We start from the raw sequence: 19,925 nt of genomic DNA, 5'->3' as shown, positions 1-19,925 counted from the left end.
TTCACCATAAAACAGAAATATGCAGTTTATTAAAAGTGCCACAAAAAAGATGATCCCATGAAACACAAGTTACCAGCACAAAACTGTAAACACCATGTCTATTACCAAACTACGGGTCCATTCTCTCAACGTTTGATCTGAGTGAAAGAAATCATCCCTGAAGGCATGAGACGAAAAACCACACTCAAAATCTTTCTAATAAACTTTCCAGAGGTATCTTGACATGTTTCATTTTGATTTCTTATGTCTTTTGAGTCACATTAACTCTACTAAGATATTGTCTCCCTACATTTCTATAGCTCAAATTTAATTTTAGAATTACATCACATGATTTACAGTCATAACATTAATAGTCTGCTTAAATTTATTTGTAGGTCACTATAAAATCTGTCTCATCGTCTTAGTTCCTATTTTTGGCTAAAGTGGCTCATTCTGAATATGTTCATCCCTTTGATCAGCTAATACCCTTTAAAGCTCTATTTAATAATTCAATGCATCAAACATCCCTGAAATACCTATGATGAGCAAAGATGTATGTTAATGACTGCACTAACTTCTTCATCTCTTTAAAAGCTAAAACAAAATGCTGTGCACATGCAGAGTGAACTTACCATAACATAAAACGAACTCTGTGGTTTGCATTTTTTGCTCTGTCATGCATAAATCTGCAGATTCCAAGAGGAGGTATCATGGTGGTAAACTGAAATGGCAGTCCCCACTGGCATTTCCTTTTCCTTTGTATACACAGTAGGCAGATGTCATGATTAGACCTGACAGCTTGCATTTCAAGCTCTAAAGGGAAAAGCCAAAGGACAAGGAGTCAGTGAGCTGGAAAGGAGAAATGGAGCTAAGGGAACATGGGAAGAAGCAGGGCCTGTGTGGGATGAGCTGGACTAGCTCCAGTAACTACTGTCAGGGCTGGGGTCCAAGGAAATCTGGCAACGTTCTTTCTCCTGTATCTGGGCTCCTATTGAATTGAAGAGACATGAACAATAGTGTGTGCATGGCTATATTAATATCTCAGGATTGTGTGTTTGCTTTTTGTTTTGTTTGTTTTTTGTTTGCTATAGTTTTAACGATACCGATTGGCATTACCTAGAATGTGAATTCTGGGACAGAAGATTTATACCAAAAGGAGACTGAAATTCAAAAGCTATATGCCGCATTTTCATTTGACCCTCATATGAAGTGCAGATAGCCTCTGCTGGAATATGGATACAGTAAATACATTTGTGTGTGTGTGTGTGTGTGTGTGTGTGTGTGTGTGTGTACTTAACCCTACACAGAGAGAGTTTTTAAAGCTATATATTTTCTGAATTTAAAACATTTCTGAATTTAAAACAAAATCAAGCCTCAAAGTTTATAACAATTTTAAAAATGCAAATCAGAACCATAATGTGGTACCACCTTACTCCTGCAAGAATGGCCATAATTTAAAAAACAAAATTGTAGATGTAGATGTAAAAATGTAGACAGGACTGGTACCCAGTCATTTATAGCCAGCCATCTATAGTCATCCATGGCACTCAATGACTCTGTCAGCAATGAATGTGTTTTCACACCACCGTCACCAACCATCACTGCAACCCCAGCCATCACATACACTGCCAGTCACAACACATCATCACACCATCCACAGCATCACAGTGTTACCAACCATAACAGCATCTCCACACTGCCAGAACATCACAACACCATCAGAACATAGCCATATCATCAAGAAGTTTTTCATAGAAAAAGGATAACTGTAAAACATATGTTTTAGACTATAAGAGGAAATATGTATGAAAATTATGCATTTTTCCTGGGACTTTAGGTTAAGACAAACGATCTGCTAATCTCTAAGAAGTTGTAACAGAAATTATGATCTGATATTTTAGATTTAGTTAATGCTTGGGAGGCCGAGGTGGGTGGATCACGAGGTCAAGAGATCGAGACCATCCTGGTCAACATGGTGAAACCCTGTCTCTACTAAAAATACAAAAAATTAGCTGGGCGTGGTGGCTCGTGCCTGTAATCCCAGCTACTCAGGAGGCTGAGGCAGGAGAATTGCCTGAACCCAGGAGGCGGAGGTTGCGGTGAGCCGAGATGGCGCCATTGCACTCCAGCCTGGGTGACAAGAGCAAAACTCCGTCTCAAAAAAAAAAAAAAAAAAAAAAAAAAAAAGATTTAGTTAATGCTTTTAAAAGCATTAATAGGAATGTGATGTACAGAAAAGAAGATCAGCAAGAAAGCATGTCAGATCATTAGAAAACATCACTGAAAGAGGAAAAGAGATTCACAAGAAAGGCAGAATCTCGCCAACAGTAAGTACTGCCCATTCCCTGGTGTTGTCGGTCTGGGGGCTTCACATGCCTGTCTTTACAATCCAGCCGTGGCTGCTCAGTCCAGTCTCTCAGACCACTGGCCAGCATGTGCTACCTGAGTGGCTCTTTCTGTATCCACACGACTTCCTAAACTGAGTCACCTTCATTGAGTTATTCTAGTACCTGCTGAAGTATTTTCCTCAAGTTAGATCCAGCTGTTGAGCCCTAAAGATCCTAAGACCAAGTCTGTCGGTGACAGTGCAACTACCCTGGAGCCAAATCATGTAGGAAATTCCAGGCCTTCATCGAGGCATTATAAGCTAGCTTTTGTATCCAACAAGTGAATTTTTCAGAATTTTATCATTATAAATACTGGTTTGCATCAGGAATGAGGTGTCCATCATTTATGAACTGTATTTATCATCAGGAATCTGAGTAAAACAATCAACTAATCTAGGGTTATGGCTATGATACTGATTTTAATCTCTAATAGAAGTATATTTAAAGAAACCAAGAAACTATCACCAAATTTAAAATATCTTTAAAATATATATATATGTATATATGTAATATTCAAACTTCCAGAAAACTCAAAAATAATTAAACTAGCCGGGCGCAGTGGCTCATGCCTGTAATACCAGCACTTTGGGAGGCCAAGGCAGGCAGCTCACTCGAAGTCAGAAGTTCAAGCCTAGACAACATGGTGAAACTCCGTCTATACTGAAAATACAACAAAATGAGCTGGGCGTGGTGGCAGGCACAGTGGCAGATGCTTGTAATCCCAGCTACTTGGGGACTGAAGCAAGAGAATCACTTGAACCTGGGAGGCAGAGGTGGCCGAGAATGCACCATTCTATACCAGCCTGGGAGAGTGAGACCCCGTCTCAAAAAAAAAAAAAAAAAAAAAAAATTAAACCATTATCTTATTGAACAATCTGCTTGAATTATTCTCTTTGAAATGCTGATTTCATTAGAATGAAAAAATAGTGGGTTTGCTTTAAAAAAGAAAAAGTTTATCCTCAATTGGTTTTTGTATAAGCTAAATTATTTCAGATAATATGAGGTAAAAAGACAGAGAAAAATATCATCAACATGATTCCTTGAGTTTCTTCTTTTACTAATTCAAACATATTCCCACACCCTTCTGTTTTACCTTCTGATGTAATATGTAAACCTAGATAGAGCACGTGTATAAGCTTGCCCCCGGAGGATACTTATGTAACTTTCTTTCCAGGGAGGGAATCTTAGCCATTTACTGGCCTGGTGTTGGTGCACAGACTGACCATTTCCCTTCTATTTATCCGAACATGCATGGCTCCCAACCTCTTGCTGCTAGAATGTGTCACCACAAGACACAAATTATGTATTTTATCACTATTTTCCTAGCACCAAGTGCAGAATCCTGCACATAGTTAGTACTTGTTAAATAGTCAGTGACTCACTGAATGAATGAATGGATACACAGGAATGACCTGCACCCACTTCCCCAGTTGATATATTCATTTATCACACAACTTCCACGACAGCCTGGATGAGTTTTCTCGGTTCAGGAATAGCAAACTCTTAAAGCCATGATTTTATAGAATAAAGTAATGTTGAAAATAAATTTCCCCACAGTAAAATTAAGGGACTGCCCAAATTTTTTATATTATTATACCTGATTTGGGAATATTGCTTGTAAATCTGAACTATCTACAGACACAGAATGAAACTTAGTAAATAGGCAAGTTTACATAGCACTATCTTAAGATTAAAAGCAAATTATAAATTAAAGTGAGAATTTTTTAATCTTTGGTGCTCAGTTGTAGCGCTCATTAGAAAATTTAATGTCCTGAATATCTTACACGCCAGTATTTTTCCTTAATTGTAAAATAGGATTATAAAGACAACATAAAACAAGCCTCTCTAGTCCTGTTTCTCTAGCAGCTCCTACTTTAGAAATAAATGATATTAATTTAAATGGCTCAGAATTGCCCTGAACACTTAGATAAATGCATTGATGGGGTGCGGTATTCATTGCCTTGGTATATTTGTTTATCTTACATCTAAGACTACCCTGTTTAAATAGAAAATGGTCACAAAGTGTTTCTTTTTATCTTTTAAGGCAGAAAAATGACATGTAAGACACTGCCTTGAAAATTCGTCAATGCATCAGTGAATAAACACTCTTATCTCCATCGCCATAATGGAGAGTCAAATTGGTAGTGAGGTGCAAGGTGATATTCTCTCTGACATGGAAATTTTTCATCAAGTGTACGCTTAAATTTCTAATTATTTCCTGATATAGATTTTTTTTAAAGTTTTTCCCAAAAGTATTTAGCTAATCCATCTGGCTAATTTCACAGTGAAACTGAATTAATTCCCTGATCTCTGTCCCAAACAACTCTATTGTTACAAACAAAACTACCTAAATGTATGCTAGCTAACAAAATCCAAAGGGACAAGCTAAGATCACACACTTAAGAATGTGTTCTTAATTCCCAGAAACTGTCACATTATGGAGTGGCCTAAAGAGACGTGATGACTAAATATAATGTGGGATCCTGAAACACACAAAAAAAGAATATTTGCTAAAAAAAAAAAAAGGAAATCTGAATAAACTGTGGACTTCAGTTAATAATAACACATCTATATTGGTTAATTAACTATGACAAATGAACCACAGTAATATAAAATGTAAATAATAGGGAAAATTGATGGCTGAATAAAGAAAATGTGACCTATATACACAATGGAATGCTATTTAGCCATAAAAGAGAATAAAATCCTGTCTTTTAGGGGATGGAATGGGAGAACATCACGTTAAGTGAAATAAGTCAGACACAGAAAGACAAATATCACCTAATCCACATGATCTCATACTTACTTGGAATCTAACAAAAGGAGTTGGGCCGGGCACAGTGGCTGGCACCTGCAATCCCAACACTTCAAGAGGCTGAGGTGGGTGGATCGTTTGAGGTCAAGTGTTCAAGACCAATCTGGCCAACTTGGTGAAACCCATCTCTACTAAAAACACAAAAATTAACCAGGCACACATCTGTAATCCCAGCTCCTTGGGAGGCTGAGGCAGGAGACTGGCTTGAGCCTGGGAGGCAGAGGCTGCAGTGAGCCAAGACTGAGCCACTGCACTCCAGCCTGGGTGACAGAGCGAGACTCTGTCTCAAAAAAATAATAACTAATTAATTAATTAAGGAGTTGATCTCAGAGAAGCAGAGAGTAGAACTGTGGTTACCAGAAACTCCAGCAACTGAGGAGGGGAAGAGAGAGGAACGATGAAGAGAGTTAGGGTGACTGTGGTTAACTATAAGGTATTGTATATGACAGAAGAGCTAGAAGAAAAGCTTTTGAATGTTCTTACAACAAAGAAATGATAGGTAAGTGCACGTGGTTATGATCACACTAAACACCCTGATTTAATCATTACGCAACATATATGTGTATCACAACATCAACTTGTACCCCATAAATAGCTATAATCACACTATGTCAATAAAAATAATACTAGGGGCAACTGAGTGTGAGGTCTATGGGAACTCTCTACACCACCTTCATAACTTTCCTGTATATATAAGTCTATCCTAAAATAAGAAGTGGATTAAAAATGATTTCTTTTGCTAATTGAATAATCTTTACTCAGAAATATTTTCACTACGTTAGAATGAATATGAAGACTTCTATGCAATCTCATCAAATAAGAGATAGAGCTGAAACTCTGACAAAATATGTCCTATTTTTAATTCTGTAAAATTATCTATTTTCCTAAGCATATTTTCATGCGACAATAAAGCATCGAGGTAAAAATGAGTTGGCAAAATTTCCTAAAGTTTTAAAACATTATGAGCTGCTAATATAAAGTAGTTGATGACCAAATTTAGGAATTACACAAAATGGTCTCTTCCAGGGAACCCTGTACTGGGAAAATGGCTCATTTTGGAGATTACTCCATTGTATCCAATAGCTGACAATGGAGGGGACTCACATGACAGCTAAAAGGGAATTCCATAGCTTCACAAGGTCAGCAGTGGGCCAGGGGCTGCTTTTCAGGACACAATGTCCTGCTAACTGAATAATTACAGGAATCAGAAATGACAAAAACAGTTCTGAGCCTTCTATCTATGATGCATTTGGAAAATGATTCATTTCCAAAATCTTTCTCCCATGTATTAATGAATATCTACCAGAGCTGTGGATGACAAAGAAGAAAATGGAATTCATGACACGAATTGTTAATATTTTACCATCATAAAATTCAAAGAGATTAGAAGTCTGCAATTTTTCTTTATTTCAAGAAAAATGCTTTCTACATCACCAAATGGAATTGTGTGTGCATAAACACAGGCCCCAAGGAGCAGAGGCTCATCAGATCTGTTGAGAAAACTACCAAGCAGAAGAATAAATCAGAAACAGTGCTGCTCATGCCCTTATCCCACAGAGTCGTTTATCATGTATGGATTGTTTGGATTTATTCTACCTTGCAGGAGGGAGTAGAAATGTGTTAAATCTTCCTTGTGCTTAGATTTGTGAGAAGTAGCTTTGAAGAATCCTTAAGAAAGCAAAATGTGTGTCCTTAATTCAATGCATTAGCACCTATTCTTAATCCTGAAATGGATCTTTTTCCTTTGTGATAAATCTGAGATAACAGTAGGTTTGTGTCGGCATTCTCTGTCATGCAGCTGGCTCCTTGGAAAGATTTATAACAAACAGGCTGGGTCTGGGGAAAGGGTTACTTTTAAAAATCCAGGGGGATACATGTGAGCTTCACGGTGCCACCTCCGCTTGACTGCCTGTTTGCGAATAGAGAAAACCCTGAGACAGATTTCAACACATACTATGATTCCCAGAGCACAGACTGGTCAGCACGTTGGGGCGGGGGGAGCCCCTAAAGGTGAGATACTCCCAGCAGAGGCCTAGGTACAGATGGCAAGCGGGACAAACTGTTCTGGACCTGTTGCCTGTGGGCGCTGCTCCCACTGGTGTAAAGCGGCGTTCTGAACAGAGAAGGCACGTGCGCTGCACAGCAGGGCTCCCGCAGCGGGGTGTGGGTCCAGGGTGCCGGGCTTCAAAACCCCTGAAACACAGTGCAAACAGGATCACGAAGCCCGCTCAGGAGGGAGTGCCCTTTTTCCTCCCCCATTTTTAATAAAATATTTTAAATGATTTTTCTTCATTTTGCCGTATTTACAAGGAATTGTGGCATCCCATCACCTATTTGTAGCGTTTACAAGTGTCTAAACCGGAACAGGGTCTATTTCTGAAGAGCTGACACCTCCTTTAGATGAGGGTTCCGTGGGTCGAATCCACACCAGTTTGTGACATGAGAAGCTCTTGCAAAGAGCAAAATGTTAAAGAGCTATTGGAAAGCCACGTGTGGTTTTGCAAGAATGTGGAAAAGAAGCAGAGACTTGCCAGGCCCTGGTAGAGGAAGACACCAGTGGAAACAGTTTCAATGAACCGTCTCAGGGGAGGTGATACCCCACTAGCTGGTGACTCCCCCAAGCATTCTGCAGTGGAGCAATGACTGGGCTCCACGCCCCCACAGCCCCTTCGCTGGACCTGTCCTGAGTGGCTCCTTGGGCAAATCCCCGTGGAGGGAGAAGGCCAGGCCACCAGGTGTCAGTGCAGTTGTATGGGTCCTGCACCCTCTTCCTTCAGCCCCTGGGCGCGCAGCTTGAAGGCCTCCTCGGCGGGGCATTGTGGAGAATGACTGCACCCCTGAGGCTAGGAGCCCCTGCCCACCTTCCAATGACTTTAAAATGTGTGGCTGCGGCCAGACACAGTGGCTCACACGTGTGATGCCAGCACTTTGGGAGTCCAAGGCGGGCAGATCACCTGAGGTCAGGAGTTCAAGACCAGCCTGGCCAACATGGTGAAACCCCGTCTCTACTAAAAATACAAAAATGAGCCTGGTGTGGTGGCAGGCGCCTGTCGTCCCAGCTACTCAGGAGGCTGAGGCAGGAAAATCGCTTGAACCCGCCAAGAGCAAAACTCTGTCTAAAAGAAAAAAAAAAAAAAAATGTGGCTGCATCTTGAGGAAGAGCAGACCCTGCTATCGGTGCAGTGGCTGGCAGAGAGGCAGGCCGCGCTCTCCCTGGCCGTGATGAAGCCGCCCCTGTGACCCCCCAGCCCATACTTCTGAGCAGCCGCAACTCCAGGCTCACTCTGTGTCAGCTACTTCAGGAGAGGAGAATTATAAATGAGGTACTAATGAAGAATTTCATCACCTGTTTACCTTCACTGATCAGTGGCCTTCTTTTCACTTACCAGAAGCACATTCTTTTTAGGCTGCTGTCAGCTGGAATGGCCTTCTTATTTGAAGTGGTTATAAAGTAACACATACCTGGGAAACTTGGCTCTGTGCATGTCGTGGGCTCTGATACCACAGTCTGCAGGAAGAGACAGGAGCCAAACACAACCATGGTTTCCCAAGCAGAAAGGAGAGGTTAAATACCCGCCATTGCACTATAGTGTGTTTTACTTCTTAACAAGGACCACCAATAATGTTAATTCATCAGAGATAAATTCTCCTAATTTAGAATTAATACTGAAGCAAGACGGATTACACCCTATGTGGAGGTATTTCTTTTTGGAATCCATAACTAGGAAGGTGGTAGGAAGACACACAGGCAGCAAGACAGAAAGCAGATTAACTGGGTTCAGATCCCAACTCTGTACGACGTCTGTAATCACTTCCCCTACGTCACCTTTAATTTCCTTACCCGCAAAATGAAGATGAAAATGCCTTTCCCATTGCATTGTGGCAAAAATTGTGACGCAAAGTTAGAAAACAGTTTTACACTGTCTGTCACCAGTAAGTGATCATAAATGCCATTTTCTTTTTTGTGTTAACAGCTACATAAATTCAATCCAATTTATTTCAAATCAGCAGAGTTCCATATTGTAGAAAATAGGAAAACATTATTAAATAACTATAACAACCAGGTAGGCATGAGATAGAAATAATAAGAAATTTCTTTAAGAATTTTATTTCTTATTTAAGCTGTAGATTTATTTTTCCATTCTTCATTAATTTCACATAAAATATTATTTAAAAAACTTGAACTCATGAAGATAGAAAGTACAATCATGGATACCAGAGGCTGGGAAGGGTAAGAAAAAATGGAGATAAAAAGGAATTGGTTAATGGGTGCAAAAATACAGTAAGATAGAAGGAATAAGATACGGTGTTCATTAGCACAAGAGGGCAACTATATAGTTAACAATAATCTATTGTATATTTCAAAATAACTGAAAGGGTGTGATTGAAATTTTTCTAAGAAAGAAATGATAAATGCTTCTGGTGATGGGTGCCCCAATTATCCTGATTTAATCATTGCACATTGTATGTTTGTAACAAAACAACGCATGTACCCCATACATATGTACAACCAATGTGTATGCATAACTAAAAGGAAAAAATTAAGAAGAAAAAAGATTACATCCTAATCTCCATAAAATCTAGTTTACTGAATTCTGGTTTCTAATTCTAATGTGATTCACCTTTGACAAAATCTCAGTGGCTTACGATGACTTAGCATGCAGAATCTAAACTCTACCTGGAATTCCACCTCGTTACTGCAGCTGCCTGCATTTACTAACTGTATTAAGAGACACTAGAGTTACAAGTGACAGAAAGTCAACTCCAACCAGCTTCAGCTAAGTAGAGAATATATTGGCTTCCCTAACTAAGAAGGGAGCAAATCTGCCCTGGTTATGGTGGGATTCAGAAACGCAAGTGATTTCCTCTGGCATCTTTCTCTTCTCCATCTTTGGACTCTGCTTCCAGATATTTTGGCTTCATTTTTAGGTGGGCTTTCGCCTTCATTTCAATAAAACTTCTCAAGTCATGCAGGGAGTAAAGTCGCCTGTTGGCAGTTCTAAGATTACAATATCCCTTAAGCTAACAAATCTAGAGAGAAGAAATTATCTTTTTCTAGGACATTTTAGCAAAAACTCTAGAAAGGTTGCTTTTTGGTCCAGTTGGGTCATGTTTGAACCAGTCACTGAGGCCAAGGTGATAGAGAACTTTGATAAAACAAACTAAGATTACATGGCTATGTTTATGGCTAAAAGGGTAAGCATATCAAACACATGAAGTGTTGGGTTTGTTTTTTTTTTTCCAAAAAGACATGTTCAGTTATAAGGATAAGTAAAACAAAAGTACACTATTAGGCGCATAGACCATCATACCTCTCTTCCTGTCACTGCTAATCAAGCCCTTAGGCTGACCCAGTTCGTTTACTCATTCTTATTTGAATACAATTTCTCACAGATCGGGCAAGATGGCAGTCAGCTACAGTATGACCGGACTCCTTCTCCTTGATACTCCTAACCTTGATTTTTACAATTCTCCAGATCCCTGATCTTCCTCCAGGTTTCTAAATTCTCGTGCTTTTTACATTGTGAATCGTGCGCCTCTCAGATCAATACCTTATTTGAAATATTAAGCTGGTTCCTGAGTATGACTGACCTTATCCTGGCCACCCAACAGGCCTCAAGTTCTCTCAACTGGCCTGATTTCTAAGAAACCCACATACATTTCACAAAAAAATGCTCTCCTTCATATTTCTTACAGATATGTTGTAGGACCCTACCATGCTGGAAACAGTATGCAGAGATACATGTGTTCAAAAACAGACTATTCTGCAAAAGAGTCTCTTTTTTGGTGCCTAACTTATTATTATGATTTATTTTCTGTCACTTTTAATAAATTAGTCTAAATTAATATATGTTTCATTTTCTAACCCCATTAATGTATTCATGATTTTCTACAGAATCCCGCTATTAGACTTTCAGAGTATGTAAAGGGAAACTATAGATTTTCGAGTCATTTAAAGGGTACCATGATCAAATGAAAAAATGTATGGATTTAGATTTAGAAGCCATAGGTTTTAAGCCTAGCATTTCTAACAAGATGACCTCTTACAAATCACTTCACCTTAGAAAATCTGTGTATCAATAAAATGGAATACCATCCTTAGCAGGTTGTAGTGAGACTGAGATTAGATATTGCCTGTCTGCCAGTTTCAAATACTTTTGAAATGTGTTTCAATTTTTATACTATTTACTATTTAGAATTTCTATTATGGTCCAATTTTGCTCCTTCAACCAAATTAGATAGTATTTGACAGAATATATTCTAATTTATATGTTGTTTACTTATTGAATAGCTTTAAGAACATAGCAAATGCTTAGTAAATATTATTTTGTGCTTGGCTCTGAAATAATAATTAAAGGATAAATATTTGGTAGTTTTGATCCTTTAAATTTAAATGATGACTCCACTATCGAAATAATCTAACTCAAAGTCAAATTATATCACTTAGGTAAACTGGAATAGATGGTCAAAAAGAGCCTCTTTTTTTTCAAGAAAGAGGAGAAAGAGAAGAAAGGGGGGAGGGAAGGGCAATTGCACTAAGAATAATTGCCATTTATGTCATTATAAAGCTGGGAATCAAGAAAGTGAAAGACCTTTACAACAAAAACTACAAAACACTCATTAAAGAAATTTAGGAAAACACAAGCAAATGGAAAGATATCCCATGCTCATAGGTTGGAATAATTAATTTATCGCTAGAATGATCATACTGCTCAAAGTGATCTACAGATTCAAAGCAATCCATTTCAAAATACCAAATATGTTCTTTACAAAAACAGAAAAAAAATTCTAAAATTCATATGGAACCACCAAAGATCTTGACTAACCAAAGGAATCCTGACTGAAAAATTTAAAAGCTGGCGACATGACACTATTTGACTTCAAAATATACTGCAAAATTATAATAACAAAAACAGCATGGTATTGGAAGAGACTAACGAAACAGAATAGAGAACCCAGAAATAAATTCACATATTTACAGTCAACTGGTTTTTGACAAAGGTGCAAAGAATGTGCAATGGAGAAAGGACACCCTCTTCTATAAATGATGCTAGGAAAACTAAATAACCATATGCAGAAAAATAAAACTGGACCTGTATCTCTTACCCTAAGAAATAAATTCAAAATGAATTGAAGACTTAAGTGTAAGGCCCCAAACTAAAATACTACTAGAAGAAAAAATATAGGGCAAATGTTTCAGAACATTCATCCAGACAAAGATTTTATGTTCAAGACTTCAAAAGCCCGTGCAATAAAATTAAATATAGACAAATGAGACTACATTGAACTAAAAACTTCTTCACAGCAAAGGAAACAGTAAACTGAATGAAAATGCAACCTATAGAATCAGAGAAAATACTTGAAAACTATTCATCTGAAAAAGACTACCATCCAGAACACACAGGGAACTCAACTCAACTGCAAAAAAGAAAAATAATCCCATTAAGAAGGGAGCAAATGATCTGAACCGATATTCATTAAAATAAAACATTCTAATGCCAATAGGTGTATTAAAAATTCTCAACATCACTAATCATCAGGGAAATAAAAGTAAAAAACACAATGAGATATCATCTCACTCAGTTAGGATGCTATTATCAAAAAGACAGAAGATAACAAATGCCACTGAGGATGTGGATAAAAGAAAACCCTTATGCACTGTTAGTGAGAATGTAAATTAGTGCAATCTTGTGTATTTGTCCAAAAGAAAAGAAATCAATATATCAAAGGGATACCTGCACCTCCATGTTTATTGCAGCATTAGTCACAACAACCAAGATATGGACTCAACCTAGGAGTTCATTAGTGGATGAGTGGACAAAGAAAATTTGGCGTATACACACAATGAAATACTATTCAGCCATAAAAAATGAAATTCTATCATTTGCACCAACATGGATGGAACTAGAGATTATTATGTTAAGTCAAGTAAGGCACTCTTGAGGAAACTAAAAATCTTGATCTTACGGAGGTACAGAGTAGAATGATGATCATCAGAGGTTGGGAAGTGTAGGACTGGAAGGAACGAGGAGAGACTGGTTAATGAGTAAAAACATAAAATTAGAATAAATTCTGTTGGCCAGCACAGTAAGATCACTGTAGTTAACAGTCATTTATTGTATATTTCAAAATAGCAGAAGAGAATAATTTAAACATTCCTCAAACAAATAATTGATAAATGTTTGAGGTAACAAATATCCTAAATACCCTGACTTGATCATTACAAACTCTGGGCATGTAGCAAAATATCACATACCTCACAAATATTTTTAATTGTTATGTGTCAATAAAAGAAATTTTTCCAGAAAGTAGGAAAAGAAGAAAAGCTGCTTAATTCTTTATTCCAAAATCAGGTAAAGATAGTACAAGAAAAGAGAATCATAAATGTGGTATTTCTAATAAATATATGTGATGTGTGGTATGTCTGTGTGTGGGTGGGTGTGTGTATGTTTGTGTGTGTTTCAAATTTGCTTCAAAGCATTAAGTAGACATCATTTTGGCATGGGAGTTTACAAAAATCAAAATAGAACTACCATATAATCTAGTGCAGCTAGAGTGGGTATATATCCAAAGGAAATGGAATCAGTGCATTGAAGAGATATCTTCACTCCATGTTCACTGAAGCACTATTCACAATAGCCAAGAAACAGAATCAACTTAAGTGTCCATCAAGGAATGAATAGTTTTTGTTTTTGTTTTTGTTTTTGTTTTTTGAGATAGAGTCTCACTCCTTTGCCAGGCTGGAGTGTAGTGGCATGATCTCAGCTCACTACAACCTCTGCCTCCCGGGTTCAAGCAATTCTGCTGCCTCAGCCTCCCGAGTAGTTGGGACTACAGGCATGCATCACCATGCCCAGCTAATTTTTGTATTTTTAGTAGAGATGGAGTTTCACCATGTTGGCCAGAATGGTCTCGATCTCTTGACCTCATGATCCACCCGCCTCGGCCTCCCAAAGTGCTGGGATTACAGTCGTGAGCCACCACGCCTGGCCATAAATAGATTTTTTTAAATGTTCTATCTACACACAATGGAATGCTATTCATTCATAAAACAGAATGAAATCCTATCATTTGCAGCAACATGAATGAACCTGGAGGACATTATTAATATGAGATGTCAGATACAAAAAGACAGATAACCTCATGCTCTCTCTCATATGTGAAATCTAAAAAAGTTGATCTTATAGAAGTAGAATAGAGCTAGTTGCCAGAGATTGGAAGGGCAGGGTGGGTGTAGGATGGGGAGAAGTTGGTCAATAAGTACAAAGCTAAACTAGAAAGGAAGAATAAGTTCTGGTGTTCTATTGTACAGTAAGATTATCATAGTAAACAATTCACTTTTGTATATTTCAAAATATCTGGGAGAGAAGATATTGAAATGCTGTCATCAGAAAGAAATGATATATGTTTAAGGTGATGGCTATGCTAATTCCTCTGATTAGATTACTACACAATGCATACATGTATTGAAACTTCACACTGTATTCCATAAATACATATATAATACATAAACTAAAAGCAAAATTAAAGTTTAAAAAAAGAGTACATATTTTTATATGCTAGAAAATGAATTTCTTTTTTTTTTTTTTTTTTTTTTCTAAGATGGAGTTTCACACTTGTTACCCAGGCTGGAGTGCAATGGCGCGATCTCAGCTCACCGCAACCTCCGCCTCCTGGGTTCGGGCAATTCTCCTGCCTCAGCCTCCTGAGTAGCTGGGATTACAGGCACTCACCACCATACCCAGCCGATTTTTTTTTTTTTTTTATTTTTAGTAGAGACGGGGTTTCACCATGTTGACCAGGATGGTCTTGAGGCAGGTGGATCACGAGGAATTTCTTTACTAATAGACTGTACCTGTTGAATCCAGATTCCTAAACTGGGCTCCTGAGTTTGAACCACATCTCAGGGCTGTGACATAAATCACATAATCTCTACATTCTCTTCTTCTTGACAAAATGCTAATAATAATAGAATCAATCACAGAGTTGTTGTGTTGGGGAAATTCTGAAATGAACCTAAGAAGTTTAGAATAGTGACCAACACATGGTAATATGGAATAGCTATCATTTTTTTTATTATTGTGGTAGGGATTTTTACAGAATGAGGTTAGCAGTCTGCTCTTGAAAACAGAAAACTCTAGAATCTGAGAGTGTTTCAGTCCATTCAAGTTGCTTAATATCATTTGAATATCTGCCCCCACCCAAATCTCATGTTAAAAAGTAATTCCCAGTGTTGGGGGTGGGGCCTGGTGGGAGGTGTTTGGGTCAGCGGGGAGGACCCCTCCCGGCTTGGTGCTGTCCTTGTGATAGTGAGTGAGTTCTCAGCAGATATGGTTCTTTAAGTATGTGACACCACCCCCCACTGGCTCTTGCTCCTGCCTCTGTCATGTGCCGTGTTCCTGTACAACCTGAAGAGCCAGGAGCCAATTAAACCTCTTTTCAATATCGATCATCCAGTTTCAGGTGTTTCTTTATAGCTATGCAAGAATGACCTAATACCCTGCTCATTTATCAGGTCAACTCAGCCTCAGCTTCATTCCGTCCTTCATCAACCAGCCCTGGCAGTGCCTCCCACCCATGGCGTGTTAAGATGCTCACCAGTTTACATGGAGTTACATCCCTGCCAAACCCGTTGTAAATAGAAAAATGTTAAGTAGAACCACAGTAAAGTTGAGGATATCGGTCGTTTTCTCATTGGAACTCATTCATTAGTAGCGTCCATTCAGTTCTGTCATCACTGTCTATTGCCCCATACTTTTTACAATATACAGGCCAACCCTGTATATTGGCCACTGAAATTCCAAACCTTTGGTGCTGCCACATCTTCAAAGGCCAAACAAATTAGATTAGTTGCTAAACTTGATAGAACTATAAGATAAATACGAACTGTTAATGTGTCAGGAAATTTTTCATGAAAGCAAAATTAAACAAAGTAAAAAATACTTTCATATTCATTTATGATCTCAAGTTTCTATTAACAGAAAGCTCCATTTTATAAACAGTCCAACTAGTGATCTTATTTGTTTACTGATCAGTCCATCTTCATATTTATCATCAACCTATCACTCTTTAGACTTAACATTTTCTGCTAGTCCCCACCTATTGAATTCAACCCTGTTGGAGCATTATCTATTCTATGTACTAGTAAAGTCCCATATTATCTTTACACAAATGTAAACTATTCCCACTGCTTATCGAGCTTAACCAGGTTTGAGGAGAATTACAAAAAAAGATTCAATTTTTCGGGTTTTTGTTTTTGTTTTTGTTTTTGTTTTGTTTTGTTTTCATTTCTAGTAAAAAGACTAAGGCGTAGTAGAATACTGCGGTTAGGGCTAAAATAAAATTTAGGACCTGTCTGTAGATTTCATTTAATTCTATTACTGCTTCTGAAATAAACGTTCCCTTGTCCCCCTCGCAGGGCATTCTTCAGCGCCCGCTGCTCAAACCTTTAGGGGAGCACACACAAGGGCAGGCTGTGGGGCTCCAACCCCAAGGCAGCGTCGAGGGGTGAATGTTTACAGCTGAAGCCCCAGTGGGCGGGTGTTGCAGTGTGCTTTTAGTTTTGCCATCTATAGGCGGCTCGTGTGAGGCAGCTCAACTGGACCCCTGCCTTATCACAAGGACAGACAGTTTTTTTCTATCCCGAGGTTCCTGACTTTTTTTTTTTTTTTTTTTGGTGGGGGCGGGGGGAAACATATTTATTTGATTTCAAAATACCTTCCTTTCCTTCCTTCCTTTTCTTTCTTCCTTTCTTTTCTTTTCTTTCTTTCTCCCTTCTTTCCTCCCTCCCTTCTTTCTTTCTTTCATATATATATATATATATATATATATATATATATATTTTTTTTTTTTTTTTTTAATTGCGTTTTGGATTTGGGGGTACATGTGAAGAACATGCAGGATTGTCGCATAGGTACACACATGGCAGTGTGGTTTGCTGCCTTCCTCCCCATCACCTGTATCTGGCATTTCTCCCCATGCTATCCCTCCCCAAATCCCCACCCCGCGCTGTCCCTACCCTATTTCTCCCCCACAGACCCCAGTGTGTGATGCTCCCCTCCCTGTGTTCATGCCTTATTGTGCGTGGGCTTGGAGAATGAGTGCAACGTTTTATCGAGTGGAGGTAGCAGATGACAGAAGCCAGAACCCAATGGAGAGGGAAGGTTTTCCCCGGGAGCAGACCGCTTAGGAGCCCAGCCTCTCCTCTGACTGCCCCAGGCAAACGCCACGTGGTTCCGCTTCTGCCGGTCAGTGGCCTGCCAGCGTTCCAGTACCTGTCACTGTGTTCCTTTCGGGTACCTGTCGCAGTGTCGCTGTGTTCCTCTCGAGGTCCCGCCGCCCTCGTACCCCTCTGCCTATCTGCTCCTCTGCACATCCAGCAGCTTGTGTTTCTGCCTGGTAGGGCTGGGCGGGCACGGAGGGGCCAGGGTTATAGGCCCATGATGGAGGTGTGGCAGGCCAGGGTGGTCTTGGGAAATGCAACAAAAATGCAGGGACCACGCCTTCCCTTACCCCGCACTATGCTTCCCCACTTCCATTTCATTTAAAGGGAGCAGCTCTTCCCTTCCCAGCACCTGTCTTCCGTTACCGCTTCCATCACCAACATGGGGAGTTAGGTGTTAACCGGAGAATCTGAATCACAAAAAATGACTTCTAAATAAAAGAGCCTTTAAAAACTCTAACCTGCGGGGCGCAGTGGCTCATGCCTGTAATCCCAGCACTTTGGGAGGCCTAGGCGGGTGGATCACGAGGTCAAGAGACCGAGACCATCCTGGTCAACATGGTGAAACCCTGTCTCTACTAAAAATACTAAAAATTAGCTGGGCATGGTGCCGCGTGCCTGTAATCCCAGCTACTCAGGAGGCTGAGGCAGGAGAATTGCCTGAGCCCGGGAGGTGGAGGTTGCGGTGAGCCGAGATCGCGCCATTGCACTCCAGCCTGGGTAACAAGAGCGAAACTCCGTCTCAAAAACAAAAAAAAAAAACTCTAACCTGATATTTTGGTTGAAAGATGCTAAAAATAAAACAAAATGAAAACTAGGCTTATTCAAGAGACATATTAAAATATCCTCCAGCCAGCAAAAGTACTCGTTAAAATATGATGCCGGTAACACAACTTTTAATTTTATTAAAATGTTTCTTCTATAAATAACAGTTAACGTGATCTCTTAAGAAGATAACTTTAAATATCAAATGGCCTTGCAGTTTCCTTTCCATATATTTGTGCTCAATGGTGAATCAGAGACTTTGTTCTGATAATCATTTTCAACTTAATCTTAGACTCAGCAGAGAAATACTTCCTAAAGAAATAAGTACAGATTGTAGTTTGAAAATGAAATGACATTTCAACTTTTTTTATTTACTCATTCTTGTTTCACTTTAGCATAGTGTCGTGCAAATATATTTTCTCCTAAGTTATGTAAAATAGAAACATTAATTTGGTTTTCACTCTTGTATCCATGTTTTCTGTGTGCCTATGTAGAGGCGTAAATTTCTAAAAAGAGAAAGTATTTTTTTCTCTTTTCTAAACCTATATCCAATATTCTACTCTAATAAGACTGAATTACATTATGAAACCTTCCAAAAGTCATTAAAACCCATGATGTGCTAAGAGAAAAAATAATTTTCGTGTTTGCAGTCATTCACTTCATGTGATGAATCTAACTAACTTTACAGGCATTATATTTAGAATTCAGTATGAATTTCTACCCTATCAGCTGGAGCATGGATTCTCTGGAAGACAATGACAATTAAACAATTTTACTGAACAGAATTTTGTAATGGTTCACTGTCTCCACTTTGAAGTTAAATTAGTTGAAAAGAGTGGGATTTTTAAAATTGACTATTTTCTGAAATCCATCACTTTCACAAAGAAATCTACTCTCAGTACTAAGCCTGTACCTGACCAAACACCACTGTCCCAATATATCAGTGATATATTTATTCCCCACTAATTATTTCCTTGAGATTTTTCGAATTGTTAACTTTTCTACAGAATAAGGAAACATTTTTATGAAGACAAATGTTATAAATCATTATGTTGAGAAATAGTTTAATATGAATTATTCTTTAAGCCCATGGATGAAAGTTTGTTCTTGGTAATTTTCTTCCAACACAACTACTTTTACCCCATTCTTAAGTAATTTAAACACCTAACAAGACGTTGAACACTCCTCTGTCATCTTCACTAGGTCATTGGTTAATTTCTGAAAGTCTATAGAAAAATAAATTTAAAAACCAAAGCATCTGTAATTATAAGGTGTGAGTTCTGCCATGTTCACCTCTATGCACCCCCAAAATTAATTTTTAGTCGGTGGTTTCAGATTTCTTACATCCAATTCTGCCCCATCTAAATGGAGCGGGATTTCATGTATAACTGACAACTTTTTCAAAACCTACAATTTTTGACCTATTCTTATCCATATTCTTATCTTAACCAAAATGTAGCTCTATTTTTAAGGATATTTTCTGCTGCAAGTCTTACTTTTACTAATAATACATGTCTGTCTTTTTGTTAATCAATAGTAGATGCATGTCTAATTACCTAGCTAAGTGTTTACGGTTTCCTGTGAGAATGAAATTATCATTGGTGTCAACTGTTACTAATGACACATGGCTATCTTTTTGTTAATCAATAGTAGATGCAAGTCTAGTTACCTAGCTAACTGTGGTTTCCTGTGAAGATAAAATAATAATTGTTGTCATCCTTAATTGATGTAATTTTAGTGAAAAGAAAAAAGTCTT

Source organism: Saimiri boliviensis, chromosome 16 (genome assembly GCF_048565385.1).
Source record: "Saimiri boliviensis isolate mSaiBol1 chromosome 16, mSaiBol1.pri, whole genome shotgun sequence".
NCBI classification, from domain to species: domain Eukaryota; kingdom Metazoa; phylum Chordata; class Mammalia; order Primates; family Cebidae; genus Saimiri; species Saimiri boliviensis.
This window is presented reverse-complemented; position numbering follows the sequence as displayed.